This window comes from Maylandia zebra, linkage group LG18 (genome assembly GCF_041146795.1).
Source record: "Maylandia zebra isolate NMK-2024a linkage group LG18, Mzebra_GT3a, whole genome shotgun sequence".
Lineage (NCBI taxonomy): Eukaryota > Metazoa > Chordata > Actinopteri > Cichliformes > Cichlidae > Maylandia > Maylandia zebra.
In genome coordinates this window covers 6,657,178-6,684,419 of record NC_135184.1, presented here as the reverse complement: position 1 = coordinate 6,684,419, position 27,242 = coordinate 6,657,178, and the positions used below count along the sequence as shown (strand labels likewise).

General features: G+C 38.3%; 1 long non-coding RNA gene across 3 annotated transcripts in view; it reads right to left on the bottom strand.

Annotated features, from left to right (window-relative positions):
• Positions 1 to 27,242, bottom strand: part of LOC101486930 (uncharacterized) — a 217,470-nt gene that overhangs the window by 1,649 nt on the left and 188,579 nt on the right. The gene's annotated exons all lie outside the window — the stretch shown is intronic.

The following is a 27,242-nucleotide window of genomic DNA, read 5'->3' as shown; positions in this document are numbered from 1 at the left end:
GAACAGTTAATTGCCCATTTTTAAACTTTTGTGACTTTTTAATATTGATAGCACCGCATTAACCAGTCTTTACTATGCCAACCCTTAGTCCAAAGTCCGTGTAATGTTTGATATTGCCTGTGCATGCTCAGGCTCTTTGTCTGGTGTTATTGTTGAGTACCACAGGATGAATTTAGGGCTGATATGAAGCATCTCTGTGTTTATTTTGTCCCTATTTAGATCTGATTATCCTGTTTTGACCCTTTTCATGTAGGATGAGGTGGGGTTTTTTAGGATTAAGTAATAGTGTATATTATGGAGTTCTCCAAATGGTGCTTGGAAGGCCAGATGATTGCTGCCAAGAAAGTAAATTGGGATAAGATCAAACTATCAAACATGCCTAAAACCTTTGCAAAATACTGAAATTCAATGGGATAAAATCTTAAACTTGGGCTGGCAGCTAAGCAACAGGCTAAAACATGTAAACCCACTGGTATGGTCCTGGTGAGCACACATGACGATAGCAGGGATCAAGCCAGTGAACTTGCAGTCACAGAGAGGTTTTCCTGCACACCTCCACAGCCTCGGGCTGTGTTTGCTCTGTAGCATGTATGTCAGAATGCTTCCAAACTCGGCGACCTGTCAGTTTGTCTCTGCATCAGTGTCGTCAAAGCACGCTCCTGCAGAGTTATTGCAATGGTAAATAAAATTAATTCAGAATGTTAAAACAAGTGTTGGTATAAACTTTAATTTTTTCTCTTCAAGTATGAAAGTGTTAATGTTCAGTCGGATTTTATACATCTGAAACAGGCGATGCTGAGTACATTTCAAGACGTCTGCTCACATCCTTGCAAGAGATGCCTCTCGTTCCTTTTCCTCTGTGTTTCCTGTGATCTGCCTTACACAATGTAAAGGAAGGTGAAACGTGTCCCTTTGCAAATTCCCTCATCTGAAGCTGTTATTTCCTTTCTTATCACACAAATGCAATGAGATCTGTGAGAAATCAGCTCTCCTGGTATCTGCCCCTCTCCCTTCTCCCTTCTCTCCTTCGCCCACTCGCTGTCCCTTGCTCCCCCAGCATTCTCTCTCTCTATTTTTTTTTACATTCACTTTGAGCCACTCTGTGCATTAAGGCATGTATAAATATATTTATACCTGAAAATGTATAAATATAGTTAGGTTGTGTGGATAAATTGACTATCATAGAGTTCAGACAGGCCTGGGGTGTCCTGGACCTCCTTGTGAGGCTCCCATGGGGGGGAAATCTAGTGTTTGAAGCCATCTGCCTTTCTTTTTTTCTTTTTTCTTTTTTTTAAATCTCCAGTCTGGGGGTAGGGCAGCATGGAAAGTAATAGAAAATCTAAAAACAGTAAGCAAGACAGGTGGAGATTTATGTTTTTCTAAGCTTTTACAGTTTAATATTGTCAGTGTTTAATTTTTTTAAAACCACAGGTTTAACATAAATCATTCATAGCTTTGCACTTCAAAACATTTATGGATACATGTCGTAATTCATGTCTAATGACATGACATGAACTAAGCCTAGTCCTAGTTTTATACTTCTGGGATGCAGTGGAGAACTATTAAATAAAAGATTATTTAAATAATGTACTGAAAAGCATTTAAAATAAGAAAAAAAGCATAAAAAAGAAAGTTTTATTCCCGTTAAATTAAATTATGAAATAGATTCCAGCTACTCCAGTACAGGTCATATAATAAGCAATAAAATATTTAGCAAATTTGATAATGCAATAATGCAGTTATGTAGTTGTGAAAATATCTTTGTCTGGTGCAGTACAAGTGCTCCTGATTTTGTCTCACATTTTTATCAATTTATAAATTAGCTAGAAACACTGTTAATTAACTTTACAAAGCTGGGATTATTGTAGCATTCACCACTGTAATACAAAACTGTAAACTAACTAACTGACTCCTATAAGTATAGTAAAAATGTTAAAATATGTAATTCCTTTAATTACATTTTGGGTTTTATAAGACATGTAACTGTTTACCTACAAAGATGTTAAATATGGGGCCACAGTGCTGATATATCATAAAGCCCTGTGGTATGTATTCTGCTTCAACAGATATTAGGCTGTCACATTTGTCAAAAAAATACTGCATGAACACTGGAGCAGTCATAGATCAGTCTGTGTTAGAAATATTAAAATCTCTAACTTTTACAAGTTAGAGATACAATTTTAATGAGCACAAGTAACAACAGAGACAACTTTGAACAAAGTCAGTTGAGACTTTATTCTCAAGAGCTATTAATTGTAAAGATTTCACTGAATAATACATTAAAAAAAAAAAAAAATACAACTGTCACAGCTATACATCTGGTTTGGTTGACATATCAGAGTCTGACTGAAACATTTATAAAGGGATTTCCTTTTAGCATGGGAGCATAGTCGAATGTCTTTCATGTAATCTGAAATGTCTTTACTTGAAGTGGTTTGGGAACTTTGAGGTAAGATCAAACAGCTTTACGCTTCAAGATAAGAAACCACCTATCCTTGCTCAACCACCAGCTTAACGCTAGTTTTCTGGGATTTACTTGCTCATTCTGTGGTCTCACTCTTTGTATACATACATACATGGCTTGACTTCATACATACATTACTGATGCTCAACGCAGTACAGCTTCTAGAGTTCAAAGGAAGATGCAACTTTGAATAAGGTTTTTGACTTTGAGTGATTGAAACATACACTTTTACATTTTATATTATGGATTAATAGCTAACAGTTGCTAATTTAAAAACAACAATAACAACAATATTACCACTGCCACTGAGAAAAAGAGTCTACAATATTAAATATAAAATAATGACAAAATGACCGAGAAGTCTTTGATTTTGCATTTGAAATCCTTCCTTTGTCCATCACCATGTTGTTTCAAGCCAGAATTGGCCATATTATATATTACATACTGCACACCCTGCTGAGATACGCCACCTTTTCAGGTAAAAACTCTTTTGAATCTCCTTGATTCTACATTTTAAAAATAGGTTCTTTGCTAAGTTAGTAACACTGGTTCATGCCTTGAGTTATGTGCCTTTTATATGCTTGAATGATTCATAGGTGAGTGTTAAGTGGTTTAACAACCAACCAACCAAACAAACAATGACTCAGGGTTGGCTCGACACTTTTGCAGAGCACTGTATGTTAGCTTGACCTTTTTAAAAACTTTTTTTTTCCACTGTATAATTTGTAATGGAGATTTTCACCATTCAAATGTTGTAAGTTCTTGATGTTCTCACCTAAATGCTTTGCGTAGAGCAGAGGCTTAACGGGGCTTTCATCTCTAGATTTTGAGCAACAAACCCAACTGTTTGATACAGTTTGAAAACTACTGTGTCTTAAATTTTGATTTCCCCCTCGCCTTTTTTTTTCACAAGATGTGCTGCGTTTAAAAACTGCACAATTAAAACATTTGCTATCAAAATTAGTCGCACAGATGTCATAAACATTTCATATGTGAATTCCTTTTTTTGTTTTTCTTTTTTGTAATAGGGTTTAGACAAATGAAATCATTTTTTGAGTCATTTAATTCTTAAACTCCCCCATATGCTGTGCCATCTGTGCTCCACATAGCTGTTCTGTTTTCTATTGGACCAGCACACAGTCTGGCAATCTTACAGCTTGAAACCCAAATAATGGATTGTGTGTTTGCACAGGAAATCAACCTATTTCAAGTTCACATATGTCTTTTTCCACACCACCCTTAGACCTAAATAGCGACAGTTTCTCTTGGCTTCACACACTACAGCTAAGCATGCTAGCAGGAGGGCAGCATTTAGCCAAAGCATAACTGCCTTCTGCTGAGGACCAATTTGCTAAGGAGGGTCTTGGAGGAAAATGGCTGTGCTTTTGTTGGCTTGGAACGCTGCTCTATTTCAACAGAACTGACCTTTTCCAGACCAGTCAACCAACAAACTCTGTGGACACCCAGGGAGAAGGCAAATGAAGGGCAAACAAGATTAGAAAGAAACTAGAGATATTTTGTATGTTATTTGAAGCAGGAATAAATGACTCACCATCTTTTACACTTTGGATTTTGGATTGGAAGTTGAGGAATATGACTAAAGTATTCTGTCGCTATCAGACACCAAATGTACATGTCATTCAAGAATGGGGTTAATGAAGCTGAACTCTGAAGTTGGTGTACTTTTGCAGCATCTACTCACCGAATATTTGAGCATTTCACTCAAAAAACAGTAGCTCTGAACTACCTCTTAGAACAGTAGTAATAAAGTAACCAATGCAGAACAGAAGACTATGTTTGAGGTTAATATACTGGCTGGGAAAAGCAGATGATATCTAAGTCTTCTTGTAAAACCCTAACCATTGTGCCTACCCACAGTTTTTCTCTCCGCACTCAACTCTTTCCTTTTCACCTGATGTTTTTTTTTCCCGTACAGCTAATTCTAAGTACTGTTTTTGTGTTGGAATCTAAAAGTTATGAGTAGATAGTCATCAGCAATCTATGACCTAAATGCATGTTTAATAGTGAATTTTTTTTCTTGATTATTCGTGGCTGCTTCTGCTATGCTAAAACTGTGCTTGAAACTAAGTCTTAATGTCTGAAGCCTCTAAACTAAAAGAATTTAAATGTAGGAAGAAAAAAAAAGTGCTCCTTTGAATGTCTGAGGCTCGATCAGCTGACGTCTTAAGCATAAAGCAGTACAATCAAAACTTCCTGCCTCCACTGTGCAGTGCACAAAAGAGGTCCAATGTGGCAGCTTTAGTCGCCCTCTGTGGCTTGGCAGCTCTTCTAACCTGACAGCGACTAATTCACCTGTTATAGAAACTGAATGTGTTTGTGATTTCTATAAACATCCACTGCTGGGTTGCTGTGGGCTGCACCCTGCAGAGGAGACGTGGATGAGTGATTGATAGCTGTCACAGTGCAAGCTGACACTCAAAATGCTCAAATTTCTTTAATGTCATGCTTTTATTTTTTTTTACTGACTGAAACTTAATATGCAAGGTTTACTGCGGCATTATTTGAGGCTTTGCTAGTCTTAGCCAGATTAAACAATTTAACCTCTAAAAGCCACATTTAGAGGCACATTACTAAAATAATTTAGTAGTCTCACCCCAATCTGAGTAATCTTTTGAACTACAAGCAGCAGTAGTCAAATTTCTACATGAGATGGAGTCTAAATTGACTGATTAAAATATACTACTTCTGTCACGTGATAGCTAAACTGGCCTCATTAATGACTTGAATGAAATGACTTTACCAGAATGATTTACTTCGACTGTTTGATGACATCTTTGTGGTGCAGATAATCATTCACCTTCTGTGTGGAGATGTCAGAATCAAAACACAGACACAATAATGGATGCACTTTACATACAGTGATTTAAGAGTGCTGCTGAAAGCCGCGCGTGTGTTTCAGTCATTCATCTCTTGTTTTTTTAGCCTAATTTGACATACTATGACGTACATGAATATAACATACAAACTAATTTAAATACAAAAAGTTCAGCTACGTGTCAATAATTGTGCTGCTTTCAGCATTCATTCCATCAGGCATGTTCAGTTTTTTGTTAACATTTCACACAATTTGTGTGCTGAGAAGAAATTAAGTGACATTTACAATGTATATTATTTCTGTCCAAGTTCTGGCCACTTCACATCCTGTGTTATATGAAGAAATCCTGAATAAGGCGATTATCAAGGTGGTTTTAATGAAACTGTAAACAGTGAGGACACTGAGGGGCTAAAGGGAAATCCAGAGCTGCATCACAGTTTTGCAGCATAACACCAATAACCAACACGTGCCATTTGAGGCATTGTTAACAAAATAATGCTAATAATCTCACCTTTACCACCTGAAGTGGCAGTTTTTATGATAATTGAGCACCTTACAGGTTGTAGTGTTATAGTATTTAGCCAGCATGCCCAACCAAGACAAACCTAAAAAGCTGGTTTCTTAAAAAACAGAACTCATTAAAGTTGTGTATCTGCTTGAAGCTATATGGACAATGGATAGTATGGTGTGTGTGTGTGTGTGTGTGTGTGTTTTTCATGAACGACGGTTCTGTCTCATTGGCCAAATCTATGTCTGAGAGCAGAGTGACCTTTAGGGGATCTGGAGTGTTTTCCACTGGGGTGATGAAGAGGTCCAGAGCCTTGTGGGAGTATAAAAAGGAGTTGGGTTAAAGGGAGATGAGAGTGGACTTGGGGATAGTGGGGTGTGGGGCACAATAACAGGGAGGTCCACTTGGCCATGAAATTAAAAAGAAATGCAACACGATACAAGAAAAATAAACAGGGAAGGGCCTCCCAGGTTTGAGTTAAACAGCCGGGGTGATTATCGAATTGTGTTGAGTGTTTCCTGGCTCCTCATTTTAAAACAGAAGATGTCCTGAAAACTCGACTGCAAACAGATTTAGGAAGACCAGAAATATCTTTCAGTTTTCTTTTCAAATCATATTTATGTGTGTTGCCTTCTCTACCATAGCAGTGGTCAACTTTTGAGAAGTTGATATGAACGATGGGAGGAGTTTTCTTCTAAATAAACAGAAATACTACACTTAAGAGTGTCATGCACAATGACAAACACTTTTATAATAGACCGGAGTAGGATAATGATGTTCACCATATTGGGTATTTCCTGTTCAACTCATTCACTGATCTTTGGCCTCTTAAGCAATCTATCCCATGCTCCCTGTGTGACGAGGCCCCACTGATCTAAGGAGACTCTATGTAGTTATCTGTGGAGTAATTTACACACAGCGTACTGCACGTTGCCCTCATCGTAAATCAGTTGTACTTCAGCAGAAAAAGACATAATCTTGTGGATAAAAGGCACAAGGCACCAGGTTCTATTAAGTAGACTGACTGAGGGACTCTGACAACTTACTGAGAATTTTTCTGTCAAACATGGCATCTACAGTTTATAGCATCTTTACAAGCTTTAGAGCAAGTTAAATGCAGTAAAAGTGCAAGTTGGCATTCACTGTCCTTGTCATTGGACATACATGAAGTAGGATACTCACCAGGCACTGGCTTCCCTCTAATGTAGCAAATAACCGTCAAATTTCTTGACCAGCTGTACTGTGGACTGTGAAATGTTGCCAGTTTAAATCCAACTGGGCAAGTTATTGCAACAAGCATGTACTGGAAACTAAGTTAAAAAGCAGTTCAGCCCTCCACATTAAAATCTCATAACCTTTGCATGAATCTGCTATGTATGTCTTTCATTTATGTTTCAGTGTGTGCGAGAGTTTGAGAGAGAGAAAGAGCGACTTGTTTATAGTCTTTTTCTTTTCTTTATGGACACTTCCAAGGGGGGTAGAATTTATGTGCTGAACCTCATATGCACCTTTACAAAGAAACTTAATCACTGGAGATTTCTTTTTCTTTTTGTACTGAGGACATGATTGATTCATGTCGTTTTTACAGCCTTTTCCTTTGGGTTATGTAGCTCAACCACAACCAGGAATTGGAATAATCCAACTCAGCATCCTGGCAGTGTGAAGCTGCAAAACACGAGTCTTAGAGTTGAGTTGGCATTTTGGCACAAACTACAATGAGAACATTTTATTTCCTTCTAACATGTACCTCTACATGAACAGACTCTGAGGGCAGTGGCTGGACCCGGCACTTTATATTGGAGTGGAGCAGACTGATAGCTTGTAATTGAGTGGCACAGAAATGTATGTGCCATTAATGTTTTTTTCAGCAAATTACTGTATGCCAAACTTTCATGATGAGTCACTGAGTCAGTCATTAATCACAACTTGTCAGATTATTAAAATTTGTCAGTGTGTTAACAGCATCTGCAGTGTTCTTTTAAAAAAGTTGATTTTTAAAAGTAGTTTGTGCTTAACCCCGAGTGTGCAGGATAACCTGTATGGTGATTGTATTTTGCTTTTTGGTCACTATTGCCGCCATTGGCCACACCTTAGCTTTCCCCCCAGCCTCAAGTGCACAAAACCTGGCATTTTTGAGAAATGCCCAGGGAATTATACATAACTGGTTACCTGTCTAGTCTAATTTTTTGTAAAGCAACATGAGCCTGCAAAAGGGAATCTAGACTTTTTAAAAATATATATATTTCTAGGTTTTTTCTATTGAGATGTTGTTTGACTAAAGTTAAATTATGATGCTGGTAGTTTGGTAGTGAGCAGCAGGCCTACTATTTCTGGACTATATTAGCTTTTTAGCCACACTAGCAATTTAACACTAGCGCTATTTGGGTAGCCAGTAAACACTACAGTAACTCCACCCCACTGCATTTGGCAGCTACATCTGTCCACTACATGTATCCAGACCAACCAGACAAAAATATTCTAAGCTATGGGACTCACACTCTCACCTTTACCTTTCTGTTGACAATTGAAAGAAAAAGGTCTGGAGGGCCAGAGCAACCTTAAACTGGAGTTTAAGTAGTGGGTGTGAAGAAGTTAATGTCTGCAGGATGTTTACCTAGACTATCCATGTGAAGCACAATGGAATGCCATGGGGGAAGAAATGGAGTACAGAACAGTTTTTAGTGGTGCTATGGACAACACCTGACTCATGTTTTTACTCATCTCTGCTCAAGACCATCAAATTACTCATGTATTCGTCTGTTTACCCCTATAGGGTTTTTGGAAATGGCATTCATTAGAGGTTCATTCCCAAGCCGTGTGTTTAGCTATTAGCATCCTTGCAAAATGTCGTTTTGAATTATTTATTTATTTGTTTTTATTTTTTGAACAAAATGTTTATTCTCTGGTTTGTGTGTTCTTAACATATTATAATCATACAGCAAGTCTGGTTTGGTTTTCTAGTAACAACATATAAGTATCAAGCAATGAAGCAACAAGTTATCAAGTGTTACTTGTTATCAATTTACAACTTTGCTGTATATAAAGGAATATAGAGTTAAAAATACTACTTTCTTTTACTGTAGATGCATTTTAAAAAGTACTTCAAGCTTGATTTGAAATTTTAACACATATTCATACATGAAGGGTAAAACATTTTACACAGTACATTTATACCATTGCATTTGTTCTCGCATGTGCGTGAGAAGGCTCCACAGGGCTTTTCCTGCATTCTCTTTAGTAAAACATACTGTACAGTCCAGTGCTGATGGCTGGCATATGCGGCCAGAGTTCCCCACTTGCACCATGACACAAATATTCACACTCTGCTTCCACAGAGCTTTGCCATCGACAGCTGCACTTTTAACAAGAGCTCTGAGATTTAATTACTGGCCTGTTTCTACTCTGAAACCTCATCTGCTGAGCCGCACAGGAAATTGCCTCTCACAGTGTAAAGGTGGTAACTGGATTGCTGGACTCTTAGGGAAAATGTACACACATTGTTCCTGTGCTTATTTAATTATGTTGTGAATTGTTGGCAGATTGCATAATAGCGAGTTGGAAGCATATCCAAGCTGGGTTATACTGTATAAAAGGTCCGATAGAGAAAGTAGGTTTGGGACTCATTGGGATTGTTTTAATCAGGAAGTGAAAAATGGCTTTCAGTCATTGAGGAAAAAAAGTAAACACAGGAAAATTTACATCTGATTGTTTCGGTTTCGGTCTCCTCTGTCTCTTTTTTTGCTTCTTCCCTCCGTTTCTGTGTCTCTGCCCAGTTGTAAGTCAGGAGAAAGTGGTTCAACTCCAACTGCTGTCACTCTTTTACCCCTAACACAACAATTGTCTGACAGCTTGAAGTAATACCACCACATCTTTGGCAACTGACCTGGGCACTAAATCACAGTGAAAATCCTTCAATAACATTTGCATGGAAATTAAGTTGTTAGCTTCTCTCTTTATACTGAATCAATGGCTATGAAAATATTTTCTTCAGCTGGTTTTTCACTTTTAAATATGACTGTTCCAATGACATAGGAATATTTCCTGCTCTGGCCGTTATGCTATTTGCTTATAGGTTTGGAGAGTAGTTGGCCCATTCTGCACCACCCAGAATGGGCCAAAAGTAAGTTTCGTTTTTGTACCTTCCATTCTTTTGTTTTAAATTATAAAACAATTATTTTTTGTGTGTCTCATAGTGTCTGATAACTAATGGTAGGATGTGTGATAGTTTATGAATTCCAAAAAAACCTAATCATTAAGTCAGCTTTGTTCCCACCTTGTCGTGTATTTTTGGATGATAATACTTCCCTTTGATTTACTGATCTTGTGTGCACAAGCATAACGATTAAAAATTCAAGTTTACACGAACCTTGCTGTTTCTCTGACTTGACTGATATTTTTATTTCTCTACAGTTTAAACTGATATCAAATTATTACCAGCAGCAGCCTACACTTCATAGCTGTACAGACCTCTCACAAGAAACTGGGCAAGACTGAGTATGGCTCCCTGGTACAAATATTAGCATAAAGTGATTAGGCAATCCGATCATGGCATAAATGTGACAAGTCCTGGAACTAAAATGTTGGTTTTATTATGTTTAAAGTCTACAACATGTTTTGTTTTAATAGTAACATATTATACAAAATTAGATTTAATAGCCACATAATCCCTACTCAGGTTTCAGTTCATGTTACTGCCTTTTGAGCGCTGATAGTAAATTACTTTGGATGAGGTTGTCATTTTCAGTACTTAAAATGTAAATATAAGAAATGTGCTGGTAATTTATAGGTATACCATTTTGCCTGGGAAAGTGGAACAGTTCAGGAGGAAGAGCGTGCCTTTAGGGTCATTTTGACATTTTGTTGGAAATCACTGCCTGCGTGAGTGAATGAAACTCTTTGGGAACACTTCAGTTTTCCATGAGAGGGAAGTGCAATGGTTTCCTTTTCCACTCTCACCTCACACACAGTTTGGCTCTGTTGCTCCCAGGATAAGTGGAGAAGTAGATGTTTTATTCATTCTTAATAGCTTATACTATATGTATTTTTTTCTACCAGTAAAAGAGGGAATGTTGCAACTACACAAACTAGCTGCTTTTAGGCCCAAGAACGTTGATAAATAAATGATTATGAGCTGATAATGAAGAGCTTCAAACTCTTTAAAGGCTGAATCACAAATGATTCTCAAGATTTCAGTCATGTTAGAAGTCAGAATGAGTTCAAAATGTGTCACTGCTGTTTTATAATCAGAAAAACGTGAAATCAAACATGGACTCTTTCTGCAGATGTGTCTGTAATAATCATCAGTGACCGCTACTGGGATGATACAAGCAAAGTGCTGACAGAGGCTCAGAAGCTTTTTGCTTCCAGCACACATATCATGGTGTCAACACACAAAGTTGGAGACAAATTCTTCCCAGAACCATCCCAAAAAACAGAGCTGCTCTCACTCTCTGGACCAAAATAAATAACCAAAGAACCTAGCTGAAGCACATTCCTTTTCCCTAAAACAGCCTTAAGTTTCCTCTGGATGCAGAACTGCCGTGTCTGTTGTAGAGCGTTTTCTGCCAGTTGGGAGTCATTGAGTGGTGTGATTGACTATTGGATGGTCTAATTGTAATTACTGAGGTTAGACCTTCCTCTGGGATCAGGACGGTTCCTAGTCATCCATCATTGGCCATCATCACTCTGTCATCAGGCTCACTGGCTGCTTCCACCTTCTAGTTTCTTCCTTTTTGGGGAACACTTAAATATGGATATTTTTTTCAATTAAATTCCATGGAGTTATTATGTTTATTGTATTTAATTTATAGAGAATTACAATATTCCTTTGGGACTCTATGGTTTCAGTTCTCCTATATTAGCCCATAGACATATAAAGACTTTGGGAACTAGGTGGAAATATTTTCTTTAAAATTTGGTAGATGTCCCAGTTTTCAGCTACTTATCCTTAAAAGCCCCACAGGAAAAAATAAAACATTTCTCCTGAAAGTTAGACTGAGAATAACTTTTACTTTTCTTTCCAATAAAAGAAAATAGATTGGAAAAAAGAAAAAAAGCACATACACAATATCCAAGCTGCTTCAAATGAAGCTACATTGCTATCATGCCCTCAGATTGATAGTTGGTGTAGAACATTGTAATACACAGCTATGTACAGTTTCATAGTTATTTTATAGGACGTTTTGCCATTATGAGCTTTACACCAATTTAATTTGACAGCTTTCTGAGCTCAGGGGTAGATCTGAAGGAGGTATCTGCACATTTATTTTGTCCTCCTTTACTTCTGTCTCCTTTATGGGCATTTTGTTTGAACATTTACTTTATATTTACACTTGCCAGCTCAAAGTATACTGAAAATTACTGCTCTTAGTGTTTAACCGCATACCTTTGAGCTAATGTTTTTCTATATTTTTAAAGACAGAGGTGAGAAACCAAACGTCAGTACATATCAGTACACATTGTATTCAAGTAAACTTTTGACATGATTTGCACACATCTCTGTCATAGACCAGTCAGCCACTGGATGTATCTTTATAGACACATGTTTAAAATAGCATGAACTAGACAGTCAGCATTCAGCTTGCTTGCTTGCTTTCATCTGGATTTGCTGCTTCGTATTGATTGCATGTTTTTCTTTGAAAACTTTCAGTGAGTGGTCTCTTTTTAAATCAATGCATCGAAGAGTCAAGGTTGGTTATGTCTTCAGGGTGTTTTTTTCCTATGTCTGCGCATTTCTGTCAGCAAGAGAACTGACTACACAGCATCAGTAAGCATTAGCCTTAGTCCCAGGGAGGAAAAGCCTCAAATCCCACAGAGAGATGAACTTACACAACTTTCACAAGTTAGGTGAAGACAGAGCTTGTACTCCCAACTTTTCAGTCAGTGCATGCTCCGAAGCAGTTCTGTTTAATGAATGAACATTGTGTGGATAGTGCTGAACATATGAAACCTTCTCTTTCTCTGTCTGTGAGGTCTAGTAACTATCTATTTATGGGGCTGCTATAAAATATCTATGTCTCTTAACCAACAGCACCATGCAGACATAGTCCTGGACATTTATTGTTTTTGACTATGCTGATTGCGTGTTTACAAGAAATGTAACCTCTTTACAGTGTAGACATTGCAATTGCACCAAATCTTGTTTTTCTCAGCTTTTACCCATAAACTGGTCTCAGTTCTCCCCTTGGGCTTTTTGTGCAGTGGAGAAGTTTTTTTTCCCCCTCAGCTTTCAGACATGACTCAGATTGGACAGCCTAAAATTTCTGTGAGCTGCGTGCAGTAAATATCTGCCCAAAATGTGTCTGAGCTGAGAAACTTCAACTGAAAGAAAGAAAATTGCCATATCAACCTGAACGCCCACCCCTTAAAAACTTTACTTCCTAAAAAGTTTCTTGCTGTTGTTACGAAACATTAAATTTTTTTTTACGTAAAGTCTCACCTGTATTTAAGTATCCAAGAAACATATCCATGCCCACATTTTCCTACTATTTGCATATAGTCATGTGCCTCCTTGTGCAGCTGATATATATTTTATTTTCACAAGTACAATGAAAATTTTCAGTCAAGCCGACTAGTAAAATCGTATACTTTGTACGGGAGAGTGATAAAAACACTCTTGTCCGAATTCCAGATATAAGTATTGGTATGAATAACTTTAACTTTTCTCTGGCTGTAGTTGATTTTGTAAAAACGGTAAAGCTTGTGAGTAATTCGTGCAAATATGAAAACTTATAGAATTAGATCAGATGTTAGTCTAAATGTAAAGGTTTCATTTATAAGCTTCTTTTAAAATTTTGCTTTTGGTTAAAATTTCTCACTTGTGTGTTTATTTGTTTCCAACCTAAGAGATAGCAGGTCATCACTAAAAGAGCAAATCCATTTAAATAATTCAATATATTAGTGACATGGCCTGAGATTGCTGTTTCTTGCGTATCTAAACAAATTAAAGGAATCCTTTAAAAACTGTTCAACAGAACTTTGTTTTATTACGATGTGTAAAAAATAAAATGTCAGAAAAGAGTTTTCTGACATTTAAACAAATGTTGTATAAGATATGCAACCAATGCAGTTCTAGAGTGACTAAAAGCAGTCAAGAGTCTGAATTTAGCTTAGAAAAAAAAGGACTGGACTTTAAGTTTCGTGAGAGATATCAAATTATGAAAGTTTTAATTGTGGTGAAGCACTGCACATAAAAACCAAAATTACAAACTAATTTTTAAGGAAAACAGCCATAGAAAATGAGTCTGCTGCCATGTTTTACACAGGAGCCATGTCTCAGGTGTACAAAATAAACACTTGTCGTGATGTTGTTCACTTTTTGTGTAGAAAGAATTAGATTTCATTTTATTTGATAAATCTCAGACATGCTTCTGAACATATTGGCAGTAAATTAGCGGATTATCTGGAGAATTTGAGACAAGCGGGTATTTGTACAGCATTTCATTGGCAATTAGCTGGACCTGCAGCCCGCATACAGCCTGAGGTTGTTCCAAGGTTGAAAAAATAAGAAAATTCAATATATCAAGCTTCTTCCTCTCTGTCTCCCAATAAATGTCAGAGTAGCCATGGGATGGATTGAGGAGAGAACAGTCATAGCTTGTTAATTTAGAAAGTGGCCTGGCTAATTTACAGAGTGTAATATCTGCGTTCTTTACACATCCAAAATAAACAGGCTCTGAATTTTTTATTGGAACATTACCTCAGTTTTTTTTCCTCCAACAGCACACTGTCTTTCTTTTTCTTTTTTACAGCGACTGCTTTTACAGGAAAAAATAAGCAGCTTTTCCATTAAAACTACAACAGATTCTCTATTATTGGCTGCAAATGAATTAGGCATTATGGGATGGTGGAATGAATGGAGCTTTGATTGGTTTAACTGAATGCATGAGGTCCTGGTCAAGCCAGCGATGAGTCCCTTGGAGTGCGACCAAGAATGAAGTTATGGGCTCTTACTGTGAGAATGAGAAGAATGTGAGAGAGAAAACGAGGGAGAGAGTGACACACACACACACACACACACACACACACACACACACACACACACACACACACACATTATGATATGATGATACCAGCAGCAACTGCTGACCAGTGTGATCACTGTAGGCAGTCAGTATTTTCGGACCTTTACCTATTTTAGTTTGGGTTTATTTTTTACATGTCCCAAGTTTGGCAGATTATATAGAATGTGTCATTATCATAAAACCTAGTCAGGATTATTTGAAAAATTAAATTTTTTTAGCATTATAAAGAAGACGTTTTTTCTAGATGGGGGGAAAAAAATCCTAACTTGGTACTGCTGAATCTTATTGAAAATTGACATCTTCAGATGAGAAGATGAAGGGAGGAAGAATATGTGAGCAATGATGAGCTCGGCAAGAAGGGGCCTGTGAATTTGCCATAACTGCTCAAAAACATTAATTTTTATTGAATGCATCTTCACACAAATATGTGAGAATTCATTTTCTTAGGTAAAGAAGCAAATGTGCATCTATGATCAGTTTGTGAGGTGGAAGAATACTAGCCCATATTGTTTCACATTTATCTCCCTTTTCATTTATTTAGTTGTTTTTAAGAGGCCGTTCTCTGTTCAGTATTAAGCCGACTAATCCTCCCTTTGTACCAATAGATTTTTATTTTTTCCAACCCATAAGGTTTGTTCTCTCAGTATCTCAGCAGCAACAATTCCCAGGGACCTTATAGGTGAAACTAATCTCAAAGTGAATTTTAGATCAATTGTTAAAATTAAAGTACCGTAATGAATAGGATTAGAATGGAATAAGAAAAAAAATGGGTCATTTCCTAAATTAACATTATTGGGGGGAGGGTGTCAGTAACATCTGACAAATCATTTTTTCATACATAAGGAATAACATTGGGGGCAGCATGGTGGCATGTTAGTTAGCACTGTTGCCTCATGGCAATAAGGGAAATTAAAACTGGCCCAAGAAGGGATATTTGATGAACTAGTGTTGTCCATACAAATTGTCTTCTGTAGGACACAATTTTCTAACTGGTTATTTGTAATATGATGGAAACCACATTTATACAGCTTAATAATCATAGTCATCACTCATATTCACACAGAATATGAAGGTACTACAGACAAATTCATTATTAAGTGCAGAAATTTGTTTTAGAGCAGTACAGTGGTGGTGAGGTTAGTACTGCTGCCTCACAGCAATAAGGCCCTAGATTCAAATCCAGACGTGGGAAATTCTGATCCAGTTTGTGTCTTCCCCTGTGCTTGCGTGGGTGCTCTCTGGGCAAGCTGACTTCTTCCCACAGTCCAAAAACATGTGTGGGTTAGGTTAATAGCTGAGTCTAAATTGGCTATAGTTGTGAATGGTTGTCTGTCTCTCTGTGTCTGTCAGGGTGTCTGTCATCTGGGGTGTGCCCTGCTTCCTACCCTGGGGTGGGCTCCAGCTGCCCTGTGACCCTGAACTGGATAAGTGGAGGGAAATAGATGATGAAGCAGTGCCATCCAAGGAGAGGGATTTTTCTTAAAACCATACTGGTGTCAGCATGCCCAATGATCTGGCAACACCAAATGCTGGCAAATCATAAATACTTCAAATAGCATACGTCGGATGTGTGTGTATATATATATATATATATATATATATATATATATATATATATGTATATATATATATATATATATATATATATATATATATATATATATATATATATATATATATCTGTGTGTGTGTGTGTGTGTGTGTGTGTGTGTGTGTATATTGCACGTGGAAACATGTGCATGTCTAACATGAAAATTACTGTTTTATTTACTGCACCACACAAATTATAGTAGAATTTCAAATGCATTGTCATTTGCAGTATGCAATCCAGCATATTTTTCTCACTATTTAAGTCAAACCTTTTATGCAATGGCCATTGCTGAAGAATTCCCCTCCCTTGGTAGTGTAAACAAATACTTGCATTTTGAATAAAAGTGCTTTTGTAAAATCATTGGAAAGTAGTCACAAAACCATGTGACCACTGAACACCTCAGTGGAAACATTTGACCTTAAAGACAAAGTAATTTGTGACTTTGATGAATTTTTAGCCGGTGTTTTGTTTGGATAGAGTCATGTAAGGACAGATGACACATCATCTGTAACTATTCCTGTCCATGGCAACATTTTTTTTAACAAAAAAACACATCAACATCAACTGAAATGAACTGAAAACTTTGCAACTGTGCAGCATCAGTTCAGTTACATTACATAACATGTTCACTGTTGAAATTGTTTCCTAATATTTTCATTGAGATTTGCGATGATAAAACTTAACCTCTGTTGGTTTACTGTAAGGAAACTCTAGTCATCACCAGCTCTCACTTCGTTTCTTGAGTAGCAGTACTAACTTTAGATTGTTGAGTGTTGCCACAGGCTATGAGAAACGGCAGGCCTTACCACAGTGTCCATTGTAGGTCCACCCAGGGTACGACATGTAATTAGCAAATCCTCCTGACAGAATAGGGTCAATTTAAGGGCCACCTGGGATATGTCAAAAACTGAGAACGGCAACAACTATAACTCATTTTAGTTTAGCCTGGGTAACAAAACAAGAGCACTGATAACTTCTAGCTGTATTTTTCTGCTTTTTTGTTTTTGTTCTAGCAATTTTATCCATGAGCAAACCTCTAACTTGCAAATGAGTTGTGCTGTGGTTGTCTCAACCACTGACAAATGCAGGTTAGGGCTGTGAGAGACAGACAACCACCCATTTAGGTTGACTGTAACACACAAAAGCATAAACATGCACACGTGTAATGGAATGTGGCATGCATAAATAAAAACGTCTGCACACATATAGTAAGTGTATTTCTGTATGGTTTTTTTTTTTTTACTAAACAGTGGAACATTTAATTCTGAACAGATCTTGCAGCAGACAAGGGATTAATGTCAGTGATGGATTGATGGAGGGGAGGCCACTGTTCCCTCTGCCTGTTTGATACTATTGGCCCATATGGTGTGTGACCTGACTAATAGAGGGTCTCCGAAGGTCACAAGGGCAGCTGCAGGATAGGTGGTCAGTGTGGGTGGTATAAGAACCCACTGCTAGCCAGTTTTATAGGTTGAAAGTTCAGGCGAAGTTTTAATCAGGTTCATAATTTATTATACAGGTATCACTACTGATACCTGCAGTAGTGACCATTGTGGGTTGTCACCATTGTGGCTTTAAAAAAATGGCTTTTTTCATTAACATGAATGACATTTTTAAATGAAACTCTTCTTTATCAGTGTGCTTACTTGGAGTGTTGTTGCACAAGGGATAAAAGATCATAACTTTAAGCCACAGTGTTTCATAGCACCCATAAACTGGGCTAATTTGAACCAATAAACCTTTGATCAATTGCTTTTTAAACAATTTGTGTTTTTTATTAATTTTTCTGATTCATATGTTTACAAGTTCTTTTTTAATCAAAGTCTATGTAAATAGGAGAGAAAAACATACATATATAATCTTGCTATTTCAGTTGTGTCATTTTCAACATGTAATAATTTCAACAAATACAATAAATATTTACTCTGTGCTGTATAATGCTCATATGACAAAGTTTTGCTGTTTTCTTCACTTATTTAAAATAAGCACCATTGCACAGCATCCTGATGTATAACTGTGCAATCTTCTGAGGTTCTGCTGCTCTGACTGTACACCTGTGGTGAAAAATAACTGCACATTTTAAATAATCTAAATGATTGAAATAATCCAGGTGGTTCTCTTCACTGATGCTGTTCCATCTCAATGACCTTTTTCATTCCTAGCTACTAATCCAAATAATCCCCGTTGTATTACCTGGTGGTTACTGTACATTAGCTTAAGCTAAAGGTTTTTGGTATGAATACAACCTTTTATCTTCCTCTTCATATAGTTTGCATTATATGCTTTTACAAATAGCTTTTAACTTCAGACACATTCAGCTTTTTTTTTCCATTTACACTTTATCTCAAGCATGTCCTGTTCTTTTCTGGTCTCTTGACGCCCATTTAGGTCTGGTTGTGCAAACAGACGTTATCAGTTGTATGAAATGTTTTGTCTTAGTTCCATTAGCTGGTGCACATGGCAGCTTCAAGATGCAAGAAGTCACAGTTGGAAAACACTGAAGCACATTAGTGCTGTACTTCTATGTGCAGACTAATCAACCCTTGAGATGCCAGCTTAGCATTACAGAACGAATGCAGCCCACGGGTCCACACTGAAGTAATATTTAATGTTGCTTTCTAGACATTTTCATCCAAGCAGCCACTGTAGACAAACAGTGTAGCTCATCAGGATGGTTTGCAAATGTTGCAGAGCTATCAGTGCCTAAATACTATAATTTGGTGGCACAGCACTCTTCTAACATTAAACTCTACAGCAGTTGTGCAAAACAGCGATTATTTTTCATAAATATATTCTTACAGCTTGCCACTTGAAAATGGAAAGTAGAGGACATGCAGTAGATAATGATGTTTCCCTTAATTCTAAAAATGCACAATTCCAATTCAGGTTAAAATCAATGAATAAAGTGGAGAGTTGACCCAAATACAATATATCAAAGAACACCACAGATAGGAAAACAAACACAAAACGAGACACAACAGAGAACATAGACGAAGTTAACTCCCAAAGTAAATTTATCTGGTTACTGTTGCATCTTAAGGGGCGATTGTGGCTCAAAGAGTTGGCAGTTTGTCTTGTAATCGGAAGGTTGCGGGTTCGAGCCCCGGGTCCGACAGTCTCGGTCGTTGTGTCCTTGGGCGAGACACTTCACCCGTTGCCTACTGGTGGTGGTCAGAGGGCCCGGTGGCGCCAGTGTCCGGCAGCCTCGCCTCTGTCAGTGTGCCCCAGGGCAGCTGTGGCTACAGTGTAGCTTGCCATCACCAGTGTGTGAATAGGTGGATGACAGGTTGTGTAAAGCGCTTTGGGGTCCATAGGGCCTAAGTAAAGCGCTATACAAATACAGACCATTTACCATCTATTGTGGGAGTTTTACAACTAAATTAAAATGTAATTTTAATGTTAAACACATCAGAAAAGACAAAATTAATAGCCAGAGGAAGCTGATTCTAAAACTGTTACAAAATTAAAACACAGACCATTTTCCCATTGTACTCCTCTGACTAGCAAGAGCACCTACAGATGATGGGAACTATTGGAAAGAGATCTTGAAAATGTTCCTGGATTATTCTGCTCCACTTCCGAGATTGAGCTGGCTTTCTTCTAACGTTTATTCAGACTTTTAGTGTCATCCATTCACAGATTTTTGCCTCAGCAGACCACAAAGAAAAAAAAATAGCCACAGACCCATAAAACATTTTGAACATGGTCCCAAATCCCACTGAAGTAGTGGGTGGATAGGGTAGGAGGGTGAAGTCGACTGGCGGAGGGTCTACACATGATTAGCAACAGCAACACCATCGTCACCCAAAGAAAGAATGATGATCACCATCTGTTTAATAAAGTTTCTGTTCTGCTTAGTTACCTCAGTTCATTATATGTTGCGATACATTTTTAAATTGAGGAACTTTGGACCTTAACTTAAACTACATTAATAATAAATAGATGCATTACTGTCACAGTAATCTGCATGTGTTCACACTACTGACATGACTTCAACCTCAGTGAGCTCAGTTTTTAAAATTTTGGCACACTCAGAGTTGTGGAGACCACAAATTTGCGTTGAGCTTCATTCATGTAATGGCTTGTTAATCCAAACCTCTCTGGCCAACACGACTGAAAGGTGAAATGTTTTCTCAGCTGTTTGTGCTTTTCTCTTTTTTCTTCTTCTCATAACTGCACAAGTAGGGGATTAATCTCATAAAGAAACAATTAACAAGCTTCTTTTTGTCTGTAGCGAAAACAGCTGGGCAGTCTGTGGCTGCTGCTTTGGTATTTGTTGGTCATTTGCTGAGGATGGATTAACTTGTAAACGGCATTTGACTCGTACTGTAAACTCAGGGTCCTCTTATTAGGTCGGCATGTTTTTCCACTGTGGAGACAGATGAGATCAGGTTTGCAGTGGATTTATAGCAGTGTGGAGGGGAAGAGAGTGGAAGGGTCAAGTGGGCGTAAGCAGGTGGTCACTAGCTTTGTGAATAAACAGAGATGGATTGCATCTGCGCTGTGAAAAGCTTAGCTTTTACTACAGTTGTTTTTATAATTTAAAAACTGTTAAAGTGTGTGAAACTGTACAGTGTCACCCTAAATTCAGACCTTGTTGCTTTCTGTCACATTTTTCCCTGTGATGCATGTTTGCTTTTTAACTTTCATTCCATTCTTGTGTTCTTTGGTGACAAAACGGCCGCGTCTTCGAACAGTGTCTTGCCCACACTAATGTAAGGTCACCGACAGCAATCTGAAACTGCAGGTTTAAATTCTTTCTCAACTGCTTCCTCTGGCACTTTCCAAGTTGAAATGATACTGTGGTAAACCTCTCTGCTTAATCCTATAATAGCTACTAAGAATACCCCAGACACTTTCCTGCAGCATCACTACCAGTAGTTAGTCAGGATCTGTGTGTTTTCATTTGGCTTGTGAGTGGATGGATCAGCAGTTTGGAATATTAACCAATAACTGGGTTCACTGGTTAGAAAGACTACTTTTGCTGTTCCTCAGTAATTCTTGTTGATACACACCACCACTGGAAAAACAATCACCTAACTTACATGTCTATGAATACACTCATTTACACTCCTAGAGACGAGCATTTTAAACACTAAAACCAATGATATTAGATTCCAAACTGAAAGTTAACATAACATAGTTGCCTTATTGCTGAAAAACAAACAAATTCCAGATTAAGTGCTTCTCCTTTTGTGTACTGTTGCATATTTAGGAATTAGTTAGTATATGTCTTTTGTGTTATTATTTTTACATCTGTCTTTTCTTAATTCAGCTGCTCCCTTTAGGGGTCGCCACAGTGGATCATCTAAAAACATCTCACCCTATCTATAGCATCCGTCTCTGTTACACCAACCCTCAGTATGCCCCACTTCCATTAAGCTTCTTATATATATATATATATATATATATATATATATATATATATATATATATGGAGGAGGTTGCAGTGGAGGATGTTTGTGCCTGCGGAAGTCTACCACCAGCTACCACCAGCTCCTTGGTTTTATTAGTGTTGTTAGTGTTGATCTGGAGGTAGTTCAGCTGACACCAGTCCACAAAGTCTTGGGTCAGTCCTCTGTACTCCTTGTCATCCCCATCAGTGATGAGGCCGACTATTGCAGAGTCCAACTCCAAGTACTCCAAGTACGCTGTATATTTCAATGATACCTAGTCTATATAAACCACTTAAAATACTCTTTAATTTGAAGAAATGGGATTCTGTAGTTTTAAGACTGTGGTGAAGCATCGACACAAAAAACGCAAACCCAACAGTGCTTCACGTTGCCAGCAGTTTCAGAGGACTCAGCGAGTGACATCTGTCTCGCCCTAGCAACACCTGTACCTCTCCTCCTTCTTCAGTTTGCATCATCATAAACTCATCATCATATTCTGTGTTATAATTTACTTTTGTTTGTGTTTGACAAGGTTTGCGGGCTTGCCACATGTGCCACAAACCATGTCATGGCTATTTGTGGAGCGGAAATAGCTTCTTTTATACTTTTAATATTTTAAATTGGCCAATACATTTTTAAGCAATAAATAAGATAGAAATTATGCTCATAAATGCAATATCTTTGGACCTCCTCCCACAGTTCAAAGACATGCAGTTAGTGGCTAACTGGTCCTTCTAAATTTCCTATAGGTGTGAATGTGGGTGTGAATCTGTGTTAGCCCTGTGACAGAGTCGCCACCTGTACACGGTGTACCCTGCCTTTTGCCTATAGTAGCTGGGATAGGCTCCACCCCCTAATCCCCAAATTGTGAATTTTCTGGCAATTATTTCATCATTCAGGTTTTAAGGGTTTAAGGAGGAAAAACAAGAAACCTGAGAATTCATTCGATTTTGACAAGGATATAAATGGTAAATGGCCTGTATTTGTATAGCGCTTTACTTAGTCCCTATGGACCCCAAAGCGCTTTAGACTACATTCAGTCATTCACCCATTCACACACACATTCACACACTGGTGATGGCAAGCTCCATTGTAGCCACAGCTGCCCTGGGGTGCACTGACAGAGGTGAGGCTGCCGGACACTGGCACCACCGGGCCCTCTGACCACCACCAGTAGGCAACGGGTGAAATGTCTCGCCCAAGGACACAACGACCAACACTGTCGGACCTGGGGCTCGAACCGGCAACCTTCCGATTACAGGATGAACTGCCAACTCTTGAGCCACGATCAATATAACAATAAGTCTGAGAAACCTTCTGTCAAAATCTTTCGACAAAAAAACAAAATACTTTCAACTAATTTATACGATAATTTAGCATCTATAATTTTTATTATAAATGTATTTCCATTATAAGAAATCATCTAAGAAAAATGAGTTTTACTGCTCTTAAATTCAGACTGGCTCTTTCAGTGCAGTAAGATAATTACCAGTATACAGAATTACTGTATCTTGCAAGTTACGTTGTAGAAACATTCCTCTCCTGTAGCTCTAGCTAGATGTGACTACAACATACAGACACCTGCACTCTTTCCTGCACACTTGAACTTGCAAGTATAACAGCATAAATTTTACTGATGAACCTTAATGATCGAGCCTGTTTTAAAAAAGTAAGAAGTAGAAAGTATAGGTGTTTGTGTTAAAATGTAGGGAGTAAAAGTAAAAAGTTGTCAGAAAAATAAATACTCAAGTACAGACACACGATACACGAAAATTCTACTCAAATATTTCTACTTTGTTGCTTCCCACCTCGGCAAATCACTTATGCGACTTGTCACGCGCTGCACACTTTTGTATACTGACATTTTTATTTCAAAATGATTAGTTTTAGTGTTATTATTTATAGCTATGCTATCACTTTGAACTGCAGATACATGTCATGTTGTTTTTTGTGCTCATAAATCATCTTGTCTACACTGTGAGGTTATCAGGAATGTAAACCGACCAAAACTTCCATTCCTGTTAGCTGTGATGAAGTCATTATTAGTAGCAGCCCCTGGTGTAACTGGAATAACGTCTGCCTCTGTTTTTAGTTAAACACCACACTGGAACCCTGCCAGGTCCTGTATGTGTTTACTTCATTTCTGTCTACTGAGGAACCTAATGACCTTCAACACATCAAGTGATGAGAGGACACTGGCAGAACACATAAAGGACAGGGTGCAGACACCCACTACGAACCGTGTCCTGCACAGTCTCACACACACAGGCCAAACATGTCAGATTTATGCGTCTCACACTGGCCACGATCTCGATGTTTTCCTCCAACAGTAGAAGCAATTAGTGCTGACATTTGTGTTTGCATCAACATTCCAAAGTTGACAAGTTGTTTCCCTCAAACTGAAAATGCAATTGCCATGTGTGTCTGCCCTACTGTTTCCCACGCTACCTTTACTTTTGCGGTTGCCAGCAATGTTTAAAATCTCTTAACGTGAGCACCTTTCGCACATATGTTCAGTGTGTTTTTGTCATCTCCAGAAGGCTACAGATTGAAAAACACATGGTTGCTAGGCACAACGCTCTAGCGTGGTGAAATAGCAGCTTCATGCTTTTTCTGACACTGCAACATGTATTGGAATGTTACACACAGCTGCAAAATGCACTGACTAGCCCCTCATTTATTAGTTAGTCTGAGTTTAAGAATAGCTTCTCTGTTGCCAAACACTAAATCAAATAAATATCCATGACATAACAAAGACTGCCATGTCAATAACTAGGTTTTTTGGAGTAAAATTAACCAAAGCATCCTGATATTATTTGGCAGACACAAACCATATCTACAGCAGCACATACAACAGCTGGAAAAAGGAAGACATGCTAGACATTAGCAGTTGTTGCTATGCTAAAAACTGGCTAGTGGGCATACAATACTAAGCTGCTACATAGTTAAATTTAGTTATTTAAGTGTAAACTGGTAAGCTACGGATAACCCGAGATAAAAGGTCCTCTCAGTGGTAGTTCTTCCATGGCACATTCCCTCTAAAGGGTATGGACAAGAAGAGGAAATGTCTGATGGCACATTAAAACGTGGAATGTCACAGGTTCTGATTATTCTGTGTCAGCTGATCAGGTACAAAACTGCTGAACATGTTCAGGTCCTTTCGTCAAAGCCCTGTGAGATTTTGAGAGATTTTGTTTCTTTGAACCAACTGGGTCACCAGAAACCAGACTCAGATCAGCTTGCAGTAATGGTGGCTGAAGTCTATCACCACCAGCCTTGCTTCTGTAGTAGAAGGAGAAGCTGACAATGTCCTACGAAATGAAGCTTATGCATAAGTTCAATAAGAAAACTCTGTAATCACACATCTGTCAGCTTCCCAGGTGTTTCGTGGCTATTCTGTGCTTTACATCACTTCCACTTTTTCATGCTGGCAAGCTCATTGCTGACATCCGTAGTCTAGTCCAATTATCTTTCGTCTCAAATTCTTCAGGTGAATCCGCGAAGACTCCGTGTACTTTAAGTCTCGTTGGTCATCTGTCACTCTTCCTTTCCGAAGCTTTCGTGCAACCCACCTGCTCATCATCTCTGCCTCTCCCATGTTACTCAAGGCTACATCCAAGCCTCCATCTTTATCTCCACCACCAGCATCTAGACTCTGGAGGGGTCCTGCCATAATTCCTTTCACTGCTGGGATTAGGTTCTGCTGTGTTGGACCATCAGAATCTAATCACCTAATAGCTTAATTTATCTCTGCAGATCAATAAATCACGTTCAAATCCTTCTAACGATCTCTCCTTATTGAATTATCCCTTGAGAACTCCTCACAATTAAGTGTAGGTGTCTGTACAGTGCATGCTTCTGCCACATTCATGTGGTTTGCAGAGGCAGCCAGGCAAAAAGCGCCTCAGCGTCAATCATACATCTGTGTGTTGTGTTTACCCAAGTCCCATAGTGAGAGGTGTCAGTCTCCATATACAAGCTGGATCTATGGCAGCTTTGTCTGCTGACAGGAGAAGCAGTGTGACAAAACAGCAGGGAGATTGGCATCCATCTCGCCCCCCCCAGGCGCTCCGCTTGACGCTGTACACATTGCTGGATGCTTTAAATTCCTCTCCCTAGAAGAACTGTCTTGCATGATCTTCTTCCAACGCTTGTTCTGTCTTCTGACTGGAGAACTGTCAGAGTGCTTTTTTTTTGTCATCCGGGGGATGTTTTCAAGTAGGTGAAAGGAAGGGTGTGCAAGGATACCGTTCAGAGAAATCAGCATCTGAAATAGTTTGTCTGTGACTTTGACCCAAAAATGGTCTGTGGAAACAGAGTTTAACAGAATGATGCTAACATTTTTAACACAAGAAAAAAGATTTTTCTTTCTCTCTTTTCTGACAAATGATACTCACACAAATCTGAAAGTTGAGCATGACTCCTTCCACAACCATCAGACCTTCCTACTAAACTAGATCAAGCAGATGGCAAGTGCTCCAAATAAAGGGCATGAAACTAAATCTCTGGGGCACCTGCACTGCAGAGGCCAAGTTTTCTTGAAAACCAACACCGTCCCTCCAAATGTGACCAGGAAACCAGATTACTACTAGCCCCCTGACAATGGACAAACTGGGAGGGATCAGCTTGGCTTCCCTCTTTTTTGGAATCAGCATGAATGAGGTCATTATGGATTTCTGTGTATAGGAAGGATAACATCTGTATGGACGCAGGCTGAATGAACTCTATGAATATTTAAAAGTGCTTCATGCGTTACACTCTTTGCCGCTACAGTTGGACTGATTTGACATACACAAAGAGAGAGATTGTTATGACTTTTGCTCTAACCTTCTACAGTGAGAGCCAATGGATTAGGTTTGGAAAGAAACTTTCTGGACTGCATGATAGCAACAGATTGAGTTGCCTTGCCAGAGTAAATAGGAGAAAGTGCTCAGCTTTTCTGGCAAAGCGGTTTTGGAAGCGTAAGGCTTTGCCCCCAGAAAACACTGGGTTCACTTTTCAGTGAGGTCACTGTGTTGGCAGGATCTCATAAACATAGGAAGGACAGCATGGCAAAGAAACACAAAAGGCAACTGTGAATTGAGTATGTTTTTAGAATTTACTTTCATATCCAAGTCAAGGATCTTAGTTCACAGCACTCTTTTCACAGTGCCAAGTATAAGGTCAGTAAAGTTCTGACACTGATCTGCGTAATTGAAACAGATGAGAATATTATTCAGTAGTTTTATATTATAATTAGAGCCACTGCTTATGTCACATTAATAAATCAATCACTTCATTGTGATTAAAGCAAGCACTGCTTTTCATTGTCTTCATGCTTTAAGAAAAGTATGATCATTATTGAGCTCTATAAGTGTACTTATTCTTTAAAGAAAGTATAATGGCAGAAAAAAAAGATTGGTGGTTATTACTATAAATCTTTAA